Raw genomic sequence first — 24,891 nt, 5'->3', positions numbered from 1 at the left:
TATATATATATATATATATATACGTGTGTGTAGTATATAAATCAGTGTACATATAAGCTAAGAACTGTATAAACTGATAAATGTATATATGGTCATATACATCAATGTATATAGAAATATATATATCAGTGTACATATACGCTAATAACTGTATAACCAGCTAATAAATGTATATATGGTCATCTACATCAACGAAGATACAAATACATATATTAGTGCACTATATATATATATTGTTATGCAGTTTACGCATACATCAGTACATACACATCATATATATACAGACATCACGCACACACATATCGATATATTTTTTACACACAAATAACTGTATATATAGTTGTTAGCTAATGTAATGTACGTTATATGCATCAATATATATATATATATACATTGACAACAATGGTATATATTGCTATACATCAATACGTACATAAAATGTGCTAACTCTATATATCACTGATAATAAGTCATGCTCTTATACATTAGTGTATATATAAACACTTTATATAAATACATATGAATGTACGTATATACATATCAATGTACATATACGTTAATAACTGTATAAATTGATAATAAGTGTCTATTTGGTAATATATATCACTGCATATAGAAATGTGTATATGAAGTTATCAATGCGTAAAGGTGCATGTGTGTGCGCATATATAACTGATAGCAAGTGCATATACATTGATGTATATGACCATCAATACACTTATGACCAGTCTATACAGGTTTTTGCATATATGTACACATATTTACATACACACACAGATATATATATATATATATATACATACTACACATATATACACATTGTGTATGGACTGATATGTATATATACGATATTTTATGCGTGTATGTATACATTTGCTTGCGATCAGTTATATACATTTATCAATGTATATATATATACACTCATATACGCACGTAGATAAACCCTTATGCGTTGATAAGTGTGCAAATAATATGTATGTATGTATCTATACAGTAATACATGCATTCTATGTACACTGATATATATGACTATAAAGACACTTATTAACAATTTACATATAATACAGTGTTTATATATACGATATATATATACTGATATGTTTATGCGTATATGTATACACTTGCTATCAGTTATATATATCCTGATAAGCGCACGCACATGCACGCTTATACATTGATAAGTTCATACATACATTTCCATATAACTGATATATATGACCATATAGACTCTTATTATCAGTATATGTACACTAATATGTATATACACACACTCATAAGCATATGTATAATGTGTTTATAAATACACTAATCTATAAGACTATGTATATACTTATTATCAGTGATATATACAGTTATTAAAATAATTTACGTACATATTGATGAATAGCAATACACACCATTGTTTTCAGTGTATATATATACATTGATGCATATAATCATACAATAAATTAGTTATAAGCTAAATATACACGTGTAAAAAATACAATGATGTGTATGTGATGTCTGCATATATACGATATATATATATTGATATGTGTGCATATGTAAAGTTCATAACTGCATATACACAGTGCACTAATATATATATTTCTATAAATTGATGTATATGATCAATATAAATACTTATTATCAATTTATACAGTTATTAACGTATATGTACACTAATTTATATACTAAACACACCCACTCACACACACTTACATATATATATTTATATAAACTACACATATATACGTGTTGTGTATTGACTGTTGTATGTATATTTATGATATGAATATACTGATATGTTTATGCATGTATACATACAATTGCTTTCTGTCAGTTATATACGATAATTAATGTACATATATATTGAGCACGCACATGCACCCTTACACGTTGATAAGTGCATATAAATTGTATAGGTCCATACTAATACATGCAGTCTATATATACTGATATATATGACCATAAAGACACTTATTAGCAGTTTTTATAAGTATATACAGTGTGTAATATCTAAGATATGTATAAACTAATATGTTTATGTGTGTAAGTATATACCTGCTATCTGTTATACATACATTGATATGCACACGCATATGCACCCTTATGCATTGCTAGTGCATAATACATTTCAATATACACTAAATGATATATACGATTATATAAGCACCTATTATCAGTTTATACAGTTATTAGCGTATATCTACACAACTGACATGTAGGCACACTGATATGTACATGTATATATGTAAACTAATGTATAAGACCATGTAATATACTTATTATCAGTGGTATATATAGTTATTAGGACTATTTGTATATGTATTGATTTATAAAAACATATACTATTGTTTTCGATGAATATTTATATATATATATATATATATATATATATATATATATATATATATATATAAATTCTGATGCATATAACCATACAATACTTTAGTTATCGACTATATACACACTTGTTAGTGTGTAAAAAATACATTGATATGTGTGTGTGATGTTTGTATATATATATGAAGTGTATATACTGAAATTGGTATATGTATAAAGTGCATAACTGTATAAATATAGAGCAAATTACATACATTCATATACACATTCATGTATATGACCATACATACACTTACTATCAGCTTATACACACACATAACATATATATATTACACATAAATGTGTGTTATTAATGTATATATGCACAGGATATATGCATACAGATGCACCCTCACGCGTTGTTAAGTGCATATATATTGTGCATGTAGTATACCAATGCATACATTCTATATACACTAATATATATGACCATATAGATACTTATTAGCAGTATATATATAGTGTGTATATATATAAGACATGTATGTACTGATATGTTTGTATGTGTATATATACACTTGCTATCAGTTATATATACGTTGATATGTGGCAAATGCACCCTTATGCATTGCTAAGTTCAAACATACATTTTTACATGCACTGATATATATGACCATATAGACACTTATTATCAGTTTATCATTTATTATCAGTTTATATAATTATAAATATATGTATACACTGATATGTATATATGCAAACTCATATGGATATGTATAAAGTGTTTATACATACACTATTGTAAAAGACCATTTATGTATATAGAATGCATGTATTAATGTATACACAATATATATATATATATATATATATACACACATCAACGCGTAATAGTGCATGTACGTGCGTATATCAGTGTATATATACACACATCAACGCGTAATGGTGCATGTACGTGCGTATCAGTGTATATAAGAGATTGCAAGCAACTGTATACGTACATGCAAAACATATCAGTATATACTTATCATATATATACTCACATTAGTCCATACACAACATGCACATATGTGTAGTATATGTATATATTTATATATATTTGTGTGTAAATCAATGAATATATACGTTAATAACTGTATAAATTGATAATAAGTGTATATATGGCCATATACATCAATGTATATAGAAATGTTTATATAAGTGCACTTTATATATGTAGTTATGCACTTTACATACACGTATCAGTATATACACGTCGTACATATATACAAACATCACATACACATACACATCAATGTATTTTTTACACAATAATTGTATATATATCTGATATTAATATATAAAATGGTTATTTGCATCAGTATATACACTGAAAATAATGATATATATTGCTATACATCAATATGTATACAAATTGTACTAATAACTATATATATCACAGAGACTAAGTAAGCCATGAGCTTATACATTAGTGTATAAATAAACACTTTATATATATGTATATAAGTATGCGTATATATATGTCAGTGTACACATACGTTAATAACTGTATAAAATGATAACGAATGTGTATAAGGTCATATATATCAGTGTATATAAAAATGTATGTATAAGCTTATCAATGCATAAGGGTGCATGTGTGTACACATATTAGCGCATAAATCACTGCTTATCAGTTTATACAATTAATATCATATATGTACATAGATTTATATACAACACAGACATAAACATGCATATTGTGTATGGATTAATGTATACGATATGTTTATGTTTGTATATATACACTTGCTTGCTATCAATTATATGCAATTGTCAATGTATATGATCATTAAAATACTACATATATACAGTGCACAACACTACACATATATACAGTGCACAACACTACACATATATACGTGGTGTTTGGACTGATGTGTACATATATACGATATGTATATAATGATGTGTTTATGCGTGTATATATATAGTTTTTTACTATCAGTTATATACAATAATCTATATATATATATATATATATATTGATATGCATACATGCATGCACCCTCACATCTTGATAAGTGCATATATACAGTGTATGTGTAACTAATACATACATTTTATATACACTGGTATATATGACCATAAAGACACTTATATATATATATATACACTTGCTATCAGTTATACACACTGATATGCTCATGCACATACGCCCCTACGCATTTGTACATACATTTATAAAGTGTTTCTAAATACACTAATGTATAAGACCATGTATATACTTATTATACACGGTCTTAGCACAGTTATTAGCATAATTTGTGTACGTATTGATTTATAGAAATATATGTCATTATATTAAGTGAATATATATATATACTGATGCATATAACCATACACTACATTAATTATCAGTTATATATACAATTATTATAGTGTAAAAGATACATTTATATGTGTGTGAAGTCAGTATATATACGCTAATAACTGTATAAACTGATATAAATGTCTATATGGTCATAGATATCAGTGTATATAGAAATATATGTATGCACTACCAATGCGTAAGCGTGCATGTACGCGCACATATCAGTGTTTATAAAAACCTGGACAATTGTATATAACTGATAACAAGCAACTATATACATACTCTTATAAACATATTAGTATATACATATCGTATATACACACATATCAGTCCATATATAACATGCAAATATCTGTAGTATATAAATCTGAGTGTGAGTGTGTGTGGTGTAAGTGTTAGTGTCAGAGCGTGTGTGAGTGTGAGTGTGTGAGTGTGTAAGTGTGTGTGGTGTAAGTGTTAGTGTCAGTGTGTGTGAGTGTGAGTGTGTAAGTGTGAGTCTGAATGAACGTGAGTGTGTGTAGTATATAAATAAGTGTACCTATACGTTAATAACTGTATAAACTGATAATAAGTATATATATGATCATATACATCAATGTGTATACACACATAACAGTATGTACACATCGTATATAGACAGACGTCACACACATCAACAAACGTGTTACACACTAATAACTGTAAAAAAAGCTAATAACTAAGGTATTATATAGTTATATGCATCAATATATAAAAATACTGAAAACAATGGAATATAATGTTATATATTAATACATACACAAATTGTGCTAATAAATATATATATCACTATAATAAGTATATTCATGGTCTTATATATTAGTGTATATATAAATTATTTATACATATGCAAATGAGTGTACATATATACATATCAATGTACATATACACTAATAACAATATAAACTATCATGAATTTATAGAAGGGATTAAATATATCATTCATTATTTTTTGGAATTCAGATGGAGCATTTTATATACTACACACACACATATATATATATATATATAAACTACGCATATATGTGTTGCGTTTGGACTGTTGAGTGTATGCACATACGAGATGTATATACTGATATGTTTATGTGTATTTATACAGTTGCTTACTATCAGTTATACACAATAATCATTTAATATATACACTGATACACGATCATATACATCAATGTATATAGAAATATATATATTAGTGTTATATATACAGTTATAAATCAATCTACATATACGCTAATAACTATATATACTGATAATAGGTATACATATGGTCATCTACATCAATGTATATAGAAATATATATATACAGTTATGCAGTTCACATACTGTTCGTACATAGACATCGTATATATACGAACATCACACACACACATACACACATCGATGTACTTTTTATACACAAATAACTGTATATATAGCTGATAACTAGTATATAGTAATGACATCAATATATATATACATTAAAAACAATAGTTTATATTGCTTTACAACAATACCGACATAAAATGTGCCAATAACTGTATATATCACTGATAGATATTATATATTAGTGCTTATATACATATCAATGTACATATACGTAAATAACTGTATAAACTGATAACAAGTGTCCATATGAGAATATAACTCACTGTATATATAAATGTATATATGAACTTATCAATGCATAAGGGTGCATATGCGTGTATATATTAGGGCATATATAACTGATAGTAAGTATATATACATTAATGTACAAGACCATATATATACTTATAATCAGCTTGTATAGTTTTTAGCGTATATGTATACTGATTTATATACAACACACACATATATATACTACATACATATATGTGCTGAGTATGGACTGATGTGTATATATACGATATGTTTATGCATGTATGCATACACTTGTTAGATATACATTGTATATACACACTAATATGTGTACATAGATGCACCCTTACGTATTGATAAATGTATATATACTGTGTATGTCTGTATCTATACACTAACACATGCATTCTATGTGTACTGATATATATCACTATGTAGATACTTATTAACAATTTACAATATATATACAATGTTTATATATACGATATGCATATACTGATATGTTTACGTACCTTGATATGGGACATACATGCACTCTTATGTATTGAAAAATTCATACGTACATTTATATATACACTGATATATATGATCATATAAACACTTATTATCAGTTTATACAGTTATTAAAGTATATGTACACTGATATGTATATACGCACACTCATATGCATATGTATAATGTGTTTACATATATACTAATATATAAGACCATGTGCATACTTATTATCAGTGATAGATACAGTTATTAAAACAATTTATGTACATAATGATGTATAACATATACCATAGTTTTAAGTGTATACCATAGTTTTAAGTGTATATATATAAATTACTTATATATTTATTTGTGTAAAAAATACATTGATATGTGTATGTGATGTTTGTATATATACGATGTGTATATACTAATATGTGTGTATGTATAAAGTTCATAACTGCATATATACAGTGCACTAATATATATTTCTATATCCATTGATGTAACATGATCATATAACTACGTATTATCAATTTATACAGTTACTAACGTATATGTACACTGATTTATATATTACACATACACGCACATACATATATGTTTATATAAAAAAACTACACAGATATGCGTGTTGTGTATAGACTATTGTGCGTATATATACGATATGAATATACTGATATGTTTATGCGTGTAAGCATAAACTTGCTTGTTATCAATTATATATACTAGTCAATGTTATATACACTGATATGTGCTGACACATGCACGCTTACGAGTTGATAAGTGTATATATAACGTGTATCTGTACACTAATATCATGTATTCTATATACACTGATATATATAACCATAGAGAAACTAATTAGCAATTTATATATATATATATATATATATATATATATATATATATATATATATACAGTGTGTAATATCTAAGATATGTATATACTGATATATTTATGTGTATATGTACATACCTGCTATTTGTTATTATACATGATCTTATACATTAGTGTACATATAAACCATTTATATATATGCATATGAGTGTGTGTACAAACACAGCAACGCACATATACGTTAATAACAGTATAAACTGATAACGGTGTATATAGAAATGTATGTCAACGCCATCAATGTGTAAGGGTGCAGGTGCATACACATATCAGCGTATATATAACTGCGAGCAATTTTATACATATACACAAACATATCGGTATGTACATATCGTATATATAGACACATAAACTGCTAATAAAGGTCTATATGATCATATATATCAGTGTATATAGAATTCATGTATTAATGTATACATACACAGTATATATGCATTTATCAACGCGTAAAGGTGCATGTTCATGCGCATATAAATGTATATATACATTGATAATTGTATATAACGGATAGCAAGCAACTGTATATATACATGTATAAAAATATCAGTATATACATATCGTATATATATACACATCAGTCCATACACCACGCATATGTGTTGTATATATATCTATGAGTGTGAATGTGAGTGTGAGTGTGAGTGTGAGTGTGAATGTGAGTGTGAGTATGAGTGTAGTATTTAAATCAGTGTCCATATAAGTTAACAACTATATAAACTGATAATAAGTGTATACATGGTCATATACATCAATGTATATAGAAACGTTTATATTAGTGCATTGTATATAAACAGTTATGCACTTTACATACAAACATATCAGTATATATGCTCATCGAATATATATATAGAAAACACACACACACACATACATCAAGGTTTATTTTACACACTAATAATTGTAAATATAACAGATAACTAATATGTTGTAAGGTTATATGCATTAGTATATATATACACTAAAAACAATGCTATATATAGCAATATATAAATACAAATACAAATTGTGCTAATAAATGTATATATCACAGATAATAACGATATACATGGTCTTATATATTAGTATATAAAAAAACCTTTTATACATATGCTTATGAGTGTGCATTTATATAAACATATACGCTAATAACATTATAAATTGATAATAAGTGTTTATATGGTCATATATATCAGTGTATATAGAAATATATGTATGCACTATCAATATGAAAATGTGCATGTACGTACGCATAACAGTCTATATATCAGTGATAGCAAATTTATACATACATGCATAAACATATCAGTATATACATATCGTATGTACATACACATTGTATATATATATATAACCAGCTAATAAGTGTTTATATGTTTATATATATATTAGTGTATCTAAACTGCAAGTATTAGTGTAAACATACAAAATATATAGGCACTTATCAATGTACAAAACTAATAGCAAGCAACTATATACATACTCGATTCATCAAGGGAAAAAACCCATTTTTATGCCTAATTCATACAAAGTAATATGGAAATTCGCGTAGGCTTGTCAGATTAGAGGTGATATCTAAACAAATAATCTCTAAAATAATCAAAAAGGAGGGGAGGGGAGGGGAGGGGGGGGATCTGTACATTTACCTTCTTGGCTGCAACAGCCACCTATGCATTCATATACATATCAATGTGAATGTTAGTTTGAGAGTGTGTGTGGGTATGAGTGTGTCAGTGTGTGCGTGTGTCAGTGTGTGCGTGTGTCAGTGTGTCAATGTGTATGTGTGTGTGTGTGTGTGTGTGTGTCTATGTGAGTGTGTGTGAATGTGAGTGTGAGTGAGTGTGAGTGTGTGTATGTGTGTGTTACGAAAAAGTTAATAAAATTGCAAACCACAAATAAAGCTCAAGAAAATTCACTCCCTATTTGCATGAAAGAAGAAAGAGTGTGTGTTAAGAAAAAGTTACTTAATAAAGATGCAAACCACAAGTAAATCTCCAGAAAATTCACTCTAAAAGAAAAATTCACTCCATATTTGCATGAAAGAAACAAGAGCAATACTTTACTAGAGATATGTTCATTTACCTTATGAGCTGCAATAGCCACCTGTGCATTCATATACATATCAATGTGCATATACGCTAATAATTGTATAAACTGATAAAAAGTGTCAATATGGTCATATATATCAGTGTATATAAAAATGTATAAACTGATTAAAAGTGTCAATAGGGTCATATATATCAGTGTATATAAAAATGTATATATGCACTATTAATGCGTAAGGGTATAAGTGCGTACACATATCAGTGTATATATAACAGACAACAAGTTTATACATACACGCATAAACATATCAGTATATACATATCGTATATATACACACTGTATATATATGAACTGCTAATATATGTCAATGTGGTTAAAAATATCAATGTATATAGAATGCATCATAGACAGTATATATACACTTATCAACGCATAGGGGTATACAATGATTATTGTATATAATTGATAGCAAGAAACTGTATATATACACCCATAAATATATCAATATATACATATCGTATATATATAGACATCAATCCATATACAACACGCAAACATGTGTAACATATATCAATGAGTGTGAATGTGAGTGTCAGTGTGTGAGTGAGTGTGAGTGTAAGTGTGAGTGTGAGTGTGAGTGAGTGTATGTATGTGAGTGTGAATGTGAGTGTCAGTGTGTGTGTGAGTGTCAGTGTATAAGTGAGTGTGTGTGTGTGTGTGAGTGTGAGTGTGAGTGTGAGTGTGAGTGTGAGTGTGGGTGTGCGTATGTTAAAAAAAAGTCAATAAAATTACAAACCACAAGTAAAGCTCCAAAAAATTCACTCTATATTTGCATGAAAGAAGCAAGAGTGTGTGTGTGTCAAGAAAAAGTTACTTGATAAAATTACAAACCACAAGTAAAGCTCCTGAAAATTCACTCCATATTTGCATGAAAGAAGCAAGAGCAGTAAGTATTATACCAGAGAAGAAAGAACCATTAAGCAAATCAAGCTTGCAAGATCAAGATCTCAAATATCGAATAACGTAAAGAGATCCGCCTTGATGATAGGTTACTTTCATATTTGCCGATTTACACGTAAACTCGATAGAGATGAAGCACATCAATGATAATAAAAACAAGTACAAATAAGAAAAAAAAAATAGATGGACTACTACAATTGGGTATTTTAGCCTACCCAATTCATCAAGAGAAGAAACCCATTCTTGCGCTTAATTCTATACAAATTAATATGGAATTTCGCCTAGGTTTATCTGATTAGAGGTGATAGCCAGAAGAATTAATCTCCATCTTTAATGCCTGATTTTATCATAGTTTAGAAAATTACATAGGGAAGGAAAAATCATACACAGGGACGATAATGATTCGAAGGGTAAGAATTGAGAGGAAAATAATAAAAAAGGGCGAAGGGGGAACGGAGGGGGATCAGTTTATTTACCTTATTGGCTTCAACATCCATTTGTGCATTCATAAACATATCAACATACATCTATATTAAAAACTGTATAAACTAGTAAAAAGTATCAATATAGCCACATATATCAGTGTATTTAAAAAATGTAAATGTATGTCTGCAATATCAATGCTTAAGAGTGCATGTACGTACACATATCAGTATATATATAATTGATAGCAAGTTTATGCATACATGCAGAAACATATCAGTATATACAAATCGTATATATACACACTGTATACATACACAGTATATATCCACTTATCAACGCGTAAGGGTGCACGTGAGTGCGCATATCAATGTATATAACAGATAGCAAGCAACTGTATCCATACACAACATGCACACATGTGTAGTATATATATATGTGAGTGTGAGTGTGAGTGTGAGTGTGTGTGTAGTATATAAATCAGTGTATATATGCGTTAATAGCTGCATAAACTGATAATAAGCGTATATATGATCATATATATCAATGTATAAAAAAATTTATACATTAATGTACTGTATATAAAACTTTATGCACTTTACACATACACACATATCAAATATATACACATCGTAAATATACAGACATCACACACACATATCAATGTATTTTTTACACACTAATAACTGTATATATTACAGATAACTAATGTATTGTATGCTTTATACACATCAATATATATGCACTGAAAATAATGATATATATTGCTATACATATATATACACAAATTGAGCTAATAACTGTATACATCACAGATAATAAGTACATACATGATCTTATACATTAGTGCATATATAAACCCTTTATAAATATGCAGATGAGTGTGCGTATATACATTTCAGTGTACATATACACTCATTACTGTATAAACAAATAATAAATTTCTATATGGCCATATATATCAGTGTATATAGAAATGTATGTATGCACTATCAATGCGTAAAGGTGCATATGCGTCGCATATCAGTGTACATATAACTAATAGCAAGTTTATATATACATGTATAAACATATCAATATATACATATCCTTTATATGCACATATCCTTTATATGCACACTGCATATATCAGTATATACATGTCGTTTATATGTACATTGTGAGTGTGAGAGCGAGTGTGAGTGTGAAAGTGTGTGTGAGTGTGTGTGAGTGAGTGTGAGTTTTAGTTTGTGTGTGTGAGTGTATATGTGTGTGTGTGTGTGTGTGTGTGAGTGTGAGTGTGTGGTGTGTTGTGTGTGTGTATGTGTACGTGTTAAGAAAAAGTGACTTAATAAAATTGTAAACCACAAGTAAGGCTCAAGAAAATTTACTCCGTATTTGCATGACAGAGGCAAGAGCAGTACTATACTACAAAAGAAAGAACCATTAAGCAAATCAAGCTTTCAAGTTCAAGATCTCAAATATCAAAAAACGTAAAGAGATCCGCCTCGATGATAAGTTTCATTCATGCTTGTTGAATTACAAGCAAACTCAATGAAGATGAAGCTCATCAACAATAATAAAAACAAGTACAGATATATGATAAAAACTTTAGATGGACTATCACAATTGGGTATTTTAGCATACCTAATACATCAAGAGAAGAAACCCATTCTTATGCCTAATTCTATACAAAGTAATATGGAATTCGCCTAGGCTTATTTGATTAGAGGTGATAACCAGAAGAAATAATCTCCTTCTTTAATACCTGATTTTATCACAATTTGGAAATTGTATATGGTAGGAAAAATCATTCACAGAGAAGATAATGATTCGAATGGTAAGAATTGAGAGGAAAATAATCAAAAAGGAGGGGGCAGGGGGATCTGTCCCTTTACCTTGTTGGCTGCAACTACCACCTGTGCTTTCATATACATATCAATGTACATCTACGCTAATAACTGTATAAACTGATAAAAAGTGTATATATGGTCATAAACATCGATGTATATAAAAATGTATATATGCACTATTAATGCGTAAGGGTGCATGTGCGTACGCATATCAATGTATATATAACAGACAACAAGTTTATACATACACGCATAAACATATCAGTATATACATATCGTATATATACACACTGTGTATATATAAACTGTCATTATATGTCCTTATGGTCATATATATCAGTGTATAAAAGAATGCATGTAATAGTGTATACATACACAGTATATATGCACTTATCAATGCGTAAAGGAGCATGTGCGTGCATATATTAGTGCATACATATATTGATAATTGTATATAACTGATAACCAGCAATTGTGTAAATACACATAACAATATCAATATATACATATCGTATTATATATACACACATCAGTCCATACACACCACGCATATGTGTAGTATATATATCTGTGAGTGTGAGTGTGAGTGTGAGTGTGAGTGTGTGTGTGTGGGTGAGTGTGAGTGCGAGTGTGTGTAGTATACATATATGTTAATAACTGTATAAACTGATAAATACCGTATATATCGTCATATATACTAATGTATATATTAATGTATTGTATATATACAGTTACGCATTTTAAACATACACACATATCAATATATACACAGCGTATATATACAGACATCACACGCATACATACACACATATTAATGTATTTTTTACACACTAATAACTATATATGTAGCAGATAACTAATGTATTGTATGGTTATATGCATCAGTATGTATATATATACTGAAAACAATAGTCTATATTGCTATACATCAATTCGTACAAATTGAGCGAATAACTGTATATATCACTGATAATAAGTATATACATGGTCTTTTACATAAGTGTACATATAAACCCTTTATTTATATGCATATGAATGTGCGTATCTACATTTCATTGTACATATACACTAATAACTGTATAAACTGATAATAAATGTCATATATGGTCATATATATCAGTGTATATAGAAATGAATGTATGCACTATCAATACGTGAGGGTGCCCATGTGTGTCGCATATTAGTGCATATATAACTGATAGCAAGGTTATACATATACATAAACATATCAATAAATACATATCATTTAACGCACACCGTATATACATATAAACTACTAATAATAGTCAATATAGTCAAATATATCAGTGTATATAGAATGCATGTATTAGTGTATACATACTCATTATATATGCACTTATCCACGCGTTAAGGTACATGTGCGTACGCACAACAGTGCATATATACATCGATAATTGTATATAACTGATAGCAAGCAACTGTATACATATACGCAAAAACATATGCATATACATATCGTAAATATACACACATCAATCCATACACACCACGCATATGTGTAGTATACATATCTGTGAGTGTCAGTGTCAGTGTTAGTGTCTGTGTGAGTGTGAGTGTGCGTGTGTGAGTGTGTACGTGTGTTTGTGTATATATGTGTGGGTGTAGTATATAAATCAATGAACATATAGGTTACTAACCGTATAAACTGATAATAAGTATATATATGGTCAAATACATCAATGTATATAGAAATGTATATATTTTAACACACTAATAAATGCATATATACAATTATGCAGTTTACACAGTATGCACTATACACACAAACATATCAATATATACTCATCGCATCTATACAGCATCGCACACACACATCAATATTATTTTTACACACTAATAACTATATATATAGTTGATAACAAATGTGCGAGTGTGTGTGAGTGTGAGTGTGAGAGTGTGTGTGTAGTATATAAATCAGTGTACATATACGTTACTAAATTTATAAACAAATAATAAGTGCATATATGGTCATATACATCAATGTATATAGAAATATAAACATTAAATGCATTGTATATATACAGTTATTTACACTGTATAAAACAGTGTACATATACGTTAATAAATTTCTAAACTAATAATAAATGTATATATGGTCACATACATCAATGTATATAGAAATATAAACATTAAATGCATTGTATATATACAGTTATTTATACATACACAGAAATCCGTACATACACTTCGTATATATACAGACATCACACACACATATCAATGTACTTTTACACACTAGTAACTGTACATATAACCGATAACTAATGTATTCTATGCTTATATACATCAATACGTAAACATATAGAGCTAATAACTATATATATCACTGATAATAAGTATATACATGGTCTTATACATTAGTGTGAGTGTGAGTGTGAGTGTGAGAGTAGTATGTGTGTGTGGTGTGTGTGTGTGAAAAGAAAAAGTTAATAAAATTGCAAACCACAAGTCAAGCTCCAGAAAATTCACTCCATATTTGCATGGATGAAGCAAAAGTGTGTGTTAAGAAAAAGTTAATAAAATTGCAAACCACAAGTAAAGCTCCAAAAATTTCACTCCATATTTGCATGAAAGAAGCAAAAGCCGACTATAATAGAGAAGAAATAACCATCAAGACGATCAAGCTTGCAATATCAAGACCTCAAATATTGAATAACGTCAAGAGATCCACCTCTATGATAAGTTACTTTCATGCTTGTTGATTTACAAAAAAACTCAATGAAGATGAAGCTCATCAATAATAATGAAAACAAGTACAAATAAGATAAAAAATTTACATGGACTATCACAATAGGGTATTTAGCATACCCAATTCACCAAGAGAAGAAACCCATTCTTATGCCTAATTCTACACAAAGTAAAAAGGAATTGCGCTAAGGCTAATCAAATTACAGGTGATAGTATATATATCTGTCAGTGTGAGTGTGAGTGTGAGTGTGAGTGTGAAAGAAGCAAGAGCAGTAATATATCACTCCATAGTTGCATAAAAGAAGCAAGAGCAGTGCTATACTACAGAAAAAGAACCATTAAGCAAATCAAGCTTGCAAGATCAAGATCGCAAATATCGAATAACGTAAAGAGATCCGCCTTTATGATAAATTGCTTTCATGCTTGTTGATTTACAAGAAAACTCAATGAAGATGAAGCTCATCAATAATAATAAAAACAAGTACAAATAAGATAAAAAATTTACATGGAGTATCACAATAGGGTATTTAGCATACCCAATTCATCAAGAGAAGAAACCCATTCTTATGCTTAATTCTATACAAAGTAATAAGGAATTTCGCCAAGGCTAATCAAATTACAGGTGATAGTATATATATTTGTCAGTGTGAGGGTGAGGGTGAGGGTGAGGGTGAGTGTGAGTGTGAGTGTGAGTGTGAGTGTGAGTGTGAGTGTGAGTGTGAGTGTGAGTGTGAGTGTGAGTGTCAGTGTCAGTGTCAGTGTCAGTGTCAGTGTCAGTGTCAGCATATACATATCGTATATATGCACACTATATATATAAATATATATATATATATATAAACTGCTAATGAGTGTTCATATGGTAATATATATCAGTGCATATAGAATGCATGTATTGGTATATACATACACAGTATATACATTGATAATTGTTTATAAAAGATAGCAACCAACTGTATACATACACGCACCAACATATCAGTATATACATATCGTATATATACACACATCAGCCAATTCACAACACGTATATATGTGTAATATAAATATCTGTGAGTGTGAGTGTGAGTGTGAGTGTGAGCGTGAGTGTGAGTGTGAGTGTGAGTGAGTGTGAGTGTGAGTGTGAGTGAGTGTGAGTGTGAGTGTGAGTTGAGTGTGAGTGTGAGCGTGAGCGTGAGTGTGTGAGCGTAAGTGTGTGAGTGTGTGTGCATGTGAGTGTGAGTGTGAGTGTGAGTGTGAGTGTGAGTGTGAGTGTGAGTGTGAGTGTGAGTGTGAGTGTGAGTGTGAGTGTGAGTGTGAGTGTGAGTGTGAGTGTGAGTGTGAGTGTGGGTGTGAGTGTGTGAGTCCATGAGTGTGAGTGTGAGTGTGAGTGTGAGTGTGAGTGAGTGAGTGTGTGTCAGTGTGTGTGAGAGTGAGAGTGTGAGTGTGAGTGTGAGTGTGAGTGTGAGTGTGAGTGTGAGTATGAGTGTGAGTGTGAGTGAGTGTGTGTGAGTGAGTGTGAGTGTGAGTGTGAGTGTGAGTGTGTGTGAGTGTGAGTGTGAGTGTGAATGTGAGTATGAGTGTGTATGTGTGTGAGTGTGAGTGTGAGTGTGAATGTGAGTGTGTGTGTGCATGTGTATGGGTGTGTGTGTGCATGTGTATGGGTGTGTGTGTGTGTGTGTGTGTGAGTGTGTGTGCATGTGTATGGGTATGTGTATGCATGTGTATGGGTGTGTGTGTGTGTGTGTGAGTGTGTGTGCATGTGTATGAGTGTGAGTGTGAGTGTGAGTGTGAGTGTGAGTGTGAGTGTGAGTGTGAGTGTGAGTGTGAGTGTGAGTGTGAGTGTGAGTTTGAGTTTGAGCGTGTAGCGTATGGTGTGTGTGTGTGTTATGAAAAAGTTACTTAAAAAAATTGCAAACCACAAGTAAACCTCCAGAAAATTCACTCCATTTGCATGAAAGAAGCAAGAGTGTGTGTATGTTAAGAAAAAGTTACTTGATAAAATTGCAAACCACAAGTAAAGCTCCAGAAAATTCACTCTATAATTGCATGAAAGAAGCAAGAGCAGTACTATACTAGAGAAGAAAGAACCATTAAACAAATCAAGCTTGCAAGATCAAGATCTCAAATATCGAATAACGTAAAGAGATCCACCTCGATGATAAGTTGCTTTCATGCTTGTTGATTTAGAAGCAAACTCGATGAAGATGAAGCTCATCAAAACTGATAAAAACAAGTACAAATAAGATAAAAAATTTTGATGAACTATCACAATTGGGTATTTAGCATACCCTTCATCAAGAGAAGAAAGTCATTCTTATGCCTAATTCTATACAAAATAATATGGAATTTTGCCTAGGCTTATCTGATTAGAGTGATAGCCAGAAGAAATAATCTCCTTCTTTAATGCCTAATTTTATTACTGTTTGGAAATTTGTATATAGAAGGAAAAATCATTCACAGGGAACTTAATGATTCGAATGGTAAGAATTGAGAGGAAAATAATCAAAAAGGTTGGGGGGCATCTGTTCATTTACCTTATTGGCTACAACAGCCACCTGTGCATTGGCCAGTGAGAGGAAAATAATCAAAAAGGAAGGGAGGGGGGGGAATCTATTCATTTACCTTATTCGCTGTAACAGCCACCTGTACATTGGCCAAATGCTCCAAAACTCTTGAAAACCAAAAGAAAAATGCAATTTGAGATTTCAAGAGAGAGAGAGAGAGAGAGAATCCAATTCTTAAGGAAAGGGGGAAGAGAGGTGATTCTACAAGAAATAAATATGAATGGGTTCTTAACTGACCTTGTAACTAGCCAGTAGATCAGAGGGAGAGGTTTCTTGTTACAAAAGAATTCTAGTCAAAAACAGGAATTGGAGTGTTAAAAAAGCTTCGTGAGAAAGAGATAGGGAATGCAAAAATTAGGCCGAGACAAAAGAACAATTGGCTGTGGAAGAACCCTTGAGACCACAAAATAAAAAAACTGAGCCAGTGAAATCCTAAAACTATATCTGGAAGTCTTTCTCCAGAGCACAACCAGATAAAGAAAAAGGGCATCTAAGAATAGTGGTTGTGAGCTCAAAAATATGAAAAACACTTGAACCCATTTTAGGTTAGAACAAGTTTTAGAAGAAGAAAGTAACCCTTACGTACAGAATAAAAAATAAATCCTAATAGTCATGCCTCTGTTACTAGGCCATGGAACATAGATTCTTTAAAAATACGGAAAAACAAAGAATAAATGGCCATGGAAGAAATCGTGAGGCCACAAAATAAAACAACTGAGCCAATGAAAACCTAAAACTGATTAAGGAAATTTTCCTGAAAATACATCAGACAGAGAAGAAAATAACACGAAGTATTTCTAAGATTTCTAACAGAATATTTTAAGAGAAACTGATCATTAATCAATTTTGTGAAAATTTCACAGAATCAGTTGCAATGAACCTCTGAGTCAAAAACTCAAATTTCAGAGAATTCACAATAGAATATAAAAATTTCCTGTGCGTCAAACAAATTTCCTTCCTGATGAAAAAACAAACTAGATTCTACATGAGCAAGCAGCTAATATTTCAGAGAATTCACCATAAAATAAAGGAACCGTAAATCGATCTATTACCTCTGATCAGGGGCACTACATTCCCGGTTGTTGCCATCTCCTCTTCCAACCTTTGCCAAAAAACAACAGCTCCAAACCTCAAATTTCAGAGAATTCACACTAGAATATAAAAATTTCCTGTAAGTCCAAAAAAATTCCTTCCTGATGAAAAAAACAAACTAGATTCTACAAGAGCAAGCAGCTAAAATTTCAGATAATTCACCACAAAATAAATAAACCCTAAAACGATCTATTACCTCTGATTAGGGGCACTACATTCCTGGTTGTTGCCATCTCCTCTTCCAAATTTTGCCAAAAAACGACAGCTCCAAGACCGGATATAACAGAAGAAAATAAAAAAAGGACATGGATTCAAAAATTAGGGTTTCTGCTACTGTGAGAAGAGTGAACTAAGAGGAGAGCAAGGAAAAACCAGTCCTATCTCTCCCTCAACCACTAACCCTTCTTCTCTCTATTATTCTGCCTCCTATCTTCTTCGTCTCTCTTCTTCTCTCTATTCTTCTGCCTCTTCTCTTTTATTTCTCTCTCTTCTTCTCTTTTTCTCTCTCTAAACTCGTTAAGTTTGGTTTTCAAATGGCATTGTTCTCGTCTGGTCGAGATATATAAAGGCACCGCTATCAACGGTCATTTGTTTGTGACGGTTGGATTCGTTTTTTCCATTGGTTGGGACATTGGATTCTGCCGAAACACATCCAACGGTTGGCAACTTCTTGCAAAATTCTCTCTCTCGCCCTCCCTCTCTCTAGGTAACATTGGCTGGCATATATAGTAAGACCCAGTTTCTACGCGGCAAATAGAAATACGGGCCTGTTGATGAATCTATTTTTCAGATGGATTTTAAGACTTAAATAAATAAATTTTAAAAATTAAAATTAATAAATCTAATAAGAAAATATTTAGACCGTTAGTTTGTATTATTTTATATTTATCTTTAAAATGGATGCTTTACACGTTCTGAACCGCATATGTAGAAATGTTGTCCAATCCATATGAAACAATTTTCCACATGTTATTTATGGAGACGTAGTAATTAGAAAGGGAAAGGGTTTCTACGAGTCATGGGACTCATAGGGACTCATATATAGAGATGAGTCATCTCTTAAAAATTCATTTTTGAGATAAATTTTAGACCTAATTTTTAAGGAATATATAACCTTTAACATGGATATCATGAATTTATTAGAAAAACAAATTTTAAAAGCTGAAACAGATAATTTTACGAATGAAATATTTAGACCATTGGTTATAACTTTTTTCGAGAGAAACTACCCATATGAATCCATCTTTAAGATAGATGTTTTATGCCTCTGGGAATACAAATTTAAGAATTTGTCCCCTGGTGCATACAACAAGTTTCCAATCTGAAGATGGTGATACCTCAAACAAAAATAAATTTGAGAAAAAGAAAAAAGAATTGAAATCTGGAAACGATGCGGTCCCTTCCACATACACATAGAAGGGACCTACAACGGTACCCCTGTAGGTGTACAACATACTTGAATTTCCTGGAGTACAAGACTGATTTATTTGATATAAATTTCAGGAGAAAAAAAATGAGTTCCTTCGCCTAAATTTCACAATCAAAAGTGAATTAAGTTGAAAGTTCATTTCTTTGATATAAATTTCAAGAGAAAAAAATGAGTTCCTTCGCCTAGATTTCACAATCAAAAGTGGACTAAGTTAAAAGCTTAAATTATATCTTAGCTCGTTTTCCCTTAAGAGTCAAACTATTTTTTTTGTTAATTCAGATGTAGAGTGGTTCTCATACTTCTAAGCATATTGCTTTATTGTTGGTTGGTCCTTTTTGTTCCCCGTCTAATGACCTTTTTGATTTGAGCAACTAGGTTGGTAGAGCATGATAGCTTTCTTATGATCCACCGGTTAAGAAGTTTGGATTTATCTTTTGTCATAATGATGAGTTAGAAGTTAAAAGAGTTCTTAAGCAAAGTCATTGGAGAGTAATCCATTTTTTCACCTACAAAAAAGTGTTTGCTTAAGTTTAATAGTAATTTTTTGTAACTACATCTCTGAGGGAAGAAGACGCAATCCGTTTGGCTAAGTGTTTGCGTAAGTTTAATAGTAATTTTTTGTGGACATTTTCTAGCTTCTTGAATACCATGGCACCGAAAAAACTCCTACCATTTAGACTGGTTGTTAAGAAGGGAACCCTTCAACAGAGCAGTAGAGACCGCCTCTTATTAATCTTGATCATGAAGAAGAAATGCAAACAGAGAATCCTAGTAATGCTATTGTGGACCCTCAACAAGTTCAAACTATGGTGGCGATGGATGGTTCTATTGAGGAAGCATTGATGATTCCCCCGTTAAATGTTTTCCCAGCTGAGAACCTAGAATTGATTTCTTTTAAGGATGACAAGTTTTCTCATCTGATGGTGATGAACATGAGGATTTTGAAAGTATCCTTGGGGACATGGGAGTGACTTTCATTGCTCTAAATAGACAGGTTGCAGATACTTTATGAGGAAAGGTCTAGAGGGCCAAGGAGGAAGAAGAAGTAAGGTGGGAGACAGGTCATCGAGACTCCTGCTGAGAAGACAAAAGCTGGGGGGAAAAGGGATTGCCAAGATTGTTGCCAAGCCTACAAGATCATCACCTAGCCTTGCACCTCGAAAAATGGATCAAGGTGGTGGTGGTTTGATCATTCTAAGTGATGACAGTGTAATGGAACCCGTAGAATCATGTACGTCCATATCCGCTGGGAAGGTGAGGAGCTTGTCGAAAATGGAGCTACTTATGCACCAAAATGAAGCTAATAAGTTGGAATGTTCGGGGCCTCGGTGAGTTGAGTCATAAGAAGGAGGTAAAGCTTCTTGTCCATAAATATAAGTTGATGTTTTGTTATTGCATGAAACTAAATTACCAAATCCGTCTCTTTTTATTGTTAAGGAGATTTGGATTTTGGGTTTGTTATTTTTTGTGGGGTGGATTATGTCGGTGCCTGTGGGGGTTTATGGATTGTGTGGGATCCTAATGTTTCATGTTGTCCTAACATCATTACAAATACTTGTTTGTGGGAGTTATTTTATAAGGTCATTTTTCTTCTTATATGCGGTTGTTGATCAATGCTTTTAGAAGTGTGAGGGTCGCCTCTAAGTCACTGATATACTTAGACTATATGCCTCATGTGATTATGTGTTGGATAGGGTTAAGAGAACTAAAAGGAAATAAGAACTCCAATATCTAAGTATAATAACCCTACATGGGAAGGTCATGACTCATAGGGAATGAGTCCATACTCTGATACGAGAACAACTTGTGGCATGTGCACTCACAATTGCGCAAGAAGCCACTCTTCTAAGTGTAATTATCCAACTAGGAAGAGCTAGTACACATGTGCAACGACCCTATATATTATTGTTTCTATGTCCCCAGGAGCGCACCTGTAATTCACTCACACCTAAAAGTATTGGAAAATTGATTGGGATGACATTGATAAACCATATTATGCGTCCTTACCAAAGCCTTTGGATTATAGGCTTGTTACGTCATTCCAAGTGAATGGACCATCATCCTGAACTAGCGCAGTGCAGTACTCTGATACTAAAATTTCAACCCATAGATCTCCTTTACCTCTTGTCCAATTTTGTTTTGATATCAAAATAAGTACTTTTTTTATATGAAAAATGATTTTGAGATTTTTAAGAAATTTTGGCAATTTTAAAAAAAATTTTGGAGCAAGAAAATGAGGTTTTTTAATTTATTTGGGGTATATTTCAATCAAGGAAAGCTAGTGGAGGCCACATGTACTATCCAAGTGGCTATAGGGTGACACAAGGCACCTCATGGGACCGACATGCCTCTAACATAAAACCCCCTTAGGTGTCTTTCCTTGGAATTTGTGTGTTTTATAATAAGGAGTTTTATATAGTTTAAATGAAAAATAGTTCTATTACTTAAGTGAGTAATTTTGTCACACGCTTTAGATGGCACTCATGTAGTTTTTTTTCACATGTGTCTAGGGTTGAGGATACATCATGAAATTTTGGCTTAGGCCCTAAGTCTTGGATGATAATCATAGTATAAATCACATTTTGGTGTGGCATCATCTATTGGCTAAGGTCAGGTGAAATTTTTGAAATGGCTTCATTTCCTTTTGAGCAAATATAGATATGGCCATTTGAGTTCTTTACGGTGTCTAGCCCACTTGATGCTCCATACTTAAGGTGATCCCCATAGCCTCTACTCTTTTATTTTAAGAGTATTTCTTCTGTCTTTTTATTACTGTAAATTTGTGATTACAATAAAAATTTTCTCCTTTTATGTTCGAGTGTTCGTGATCTTTGATTACCTTGTAAAACTATGCATCCACACCACGTAATGTGCATAGTCTAGTTTTCAATCTTGAATTTAGACACCACTTTCTCTACCATTTTGTTAATCTAATTTCTCTGAGAATTATATGAGATATTTCATGAATACTAGCAAGCATTTAGTGATTCTTTGAATGCCCCATCATAGTCATTTGATCCTAAAGCATTTCCCTTGTGAATCAATACTTGTTTTCTCTTGTCTATGGTCATATACTCCCATACATCATAAGATGTCTATGCTCATTGTTTTTATAAACATTATCATCAAAAGTACATTTATGTCTCTCATTTTGAAGCTAATAAAGTGGTTAATAATTGAGCATAAGCTTGCCGTCACATAAGTGAGACAAGCCCTTTGTATCACAGTCGTACGTGCTGTCATACATGGGACAAAATTAAGACCCTAAAAGGTTCGCTTATGTGATCTTGGCACAAAGGGTTTGACAATTGGCTTCCCCTTGATACTTTTCACTTATTTGTTGTAATTTTGATTTTTTAAATGTTTTGTGGTATGGAGAGTTGATCATGTAATGTTTGGAGTTGGTTTATATTGTTTAGAAAATTATATGTGCACAATGTTGTCAGATTCTCTTCGGAGTCGTCTTCGATTTGGTGAGAAAATGAAGCAATTCGGTGCTTTAGCCGATCGGGGGAAAACTTCAAATATTTTTAATTTAATAAATAAATTAGATATATATCTAAAATAAATAAAAATAATGAAAAAATAAAAATTTAAAAAAAATGAAAAAAGAAAAAATATTTTTATATAGATATTTCTTTGCTTAGGCCGAAGAGGCCAAGCTTCAGCAAAATCGGCTTGAATCATACCCAAATTTGATTGAAGCGGCCCAAATCTAACTGAAACGACAGTACCAAGCTTCGCTTCACTTCGGTCTGGTCGCTCTGAAAAATGTGCAACATTAATTTCAAATGTTTAAAAAAAACATCATGACTCCTAATGAACTACCAGAGAGCAAACACATTCGGGGTCAAATTCACCCATGTATTCCATATCATAGAAATACAGGCTTTACCTATCATATTGAGAGCGGAAGAGTTCCATAGGGAACCTATGTTACAATTTACATCAGCCTGAAAGCTAGATTCGGGCCTTGAAGTCTATACATATGATTCTAGGAAAGGAAAATATACAAACACACATCAAATAAATCAATACCAAGGCCATCATGAGCCTATATACCTGACTTTATGCAGGGGTATTATATGGATGGTCTGCTCCTTTGATATCAAGCTTATCGTGAGTCTAAATTTAATAGCTTCTCTCTCTCTCTATCAGATTATTGCAATGTAGCAGCAACAACAGTAGTATCAATGGGCTGATCCTTAACTTACTGAAAAATACAATCACTCTCTTCT

At 31.3% G+C, this 24,891-nt stretch overlaps 1 long non-coding RNA gene across 6 annotated transcripts in view; it reads right to left on the bottom strand.

The window, feature by feature from the left end:
- LOC148779117 (uncharacterized) overlaps positions 1-19,923 on the bottom strand; it is a 65,781-nt gene extending 45,858 nt beyond the window's left edge. For 2 of the 6 annotated variants that reach the window (XR_016047678.1, XR_016047679.1), the window contains exons 1-5: positions 19,421-19,760; positions 19,185-19,234; positions 18,370-18,421; positions 18,191-18,239; positions 17,720-17,788 (exon numbers count right to left, since the gene is read on the bottom strand). This is a non-coding gene — a long non-coding RNA (uncharacterized LOC148779117). Of the gene's footprint in view, positions 1-17,719; positions 17,789-18,190; positions 18,240-18,369; positions 18,422-19,184; positions 19,235-19,420 lie in introns of all 6 variants that reach the window. The other 4 variants (XR_016047677.1, XR_016047675.1, XR_016047676.1 and 1 more) reach the window with 3 other exon arrangements.
- Between the last annotated feature and the right edge of the window lie 4,968 nt (positions 19,924-24,891).

Source organism: Amborella trichopoda, chromosome 13, assembly GCF_054954075.1.
Source record: "Amborella trichopoda isolate Santa Cruz 75 chromosome 13, AtrichopodaSantaCruz75HAP2 v2.0, whole genome shotgun sequence".
In the NCBI taxonomy this organism is placed as follows: Eukaryota; Viridiplantae; Streptophyta; class Magnoliopsida; order Amborellales; family Amborellaceae; genus Amborella; species Amborella trichopoda.
The sequence above is the reverse complement of the archived record's forward strand: the minus strand, read 5'-3'. Positions and strand labels throughout refer to the sequence as shown.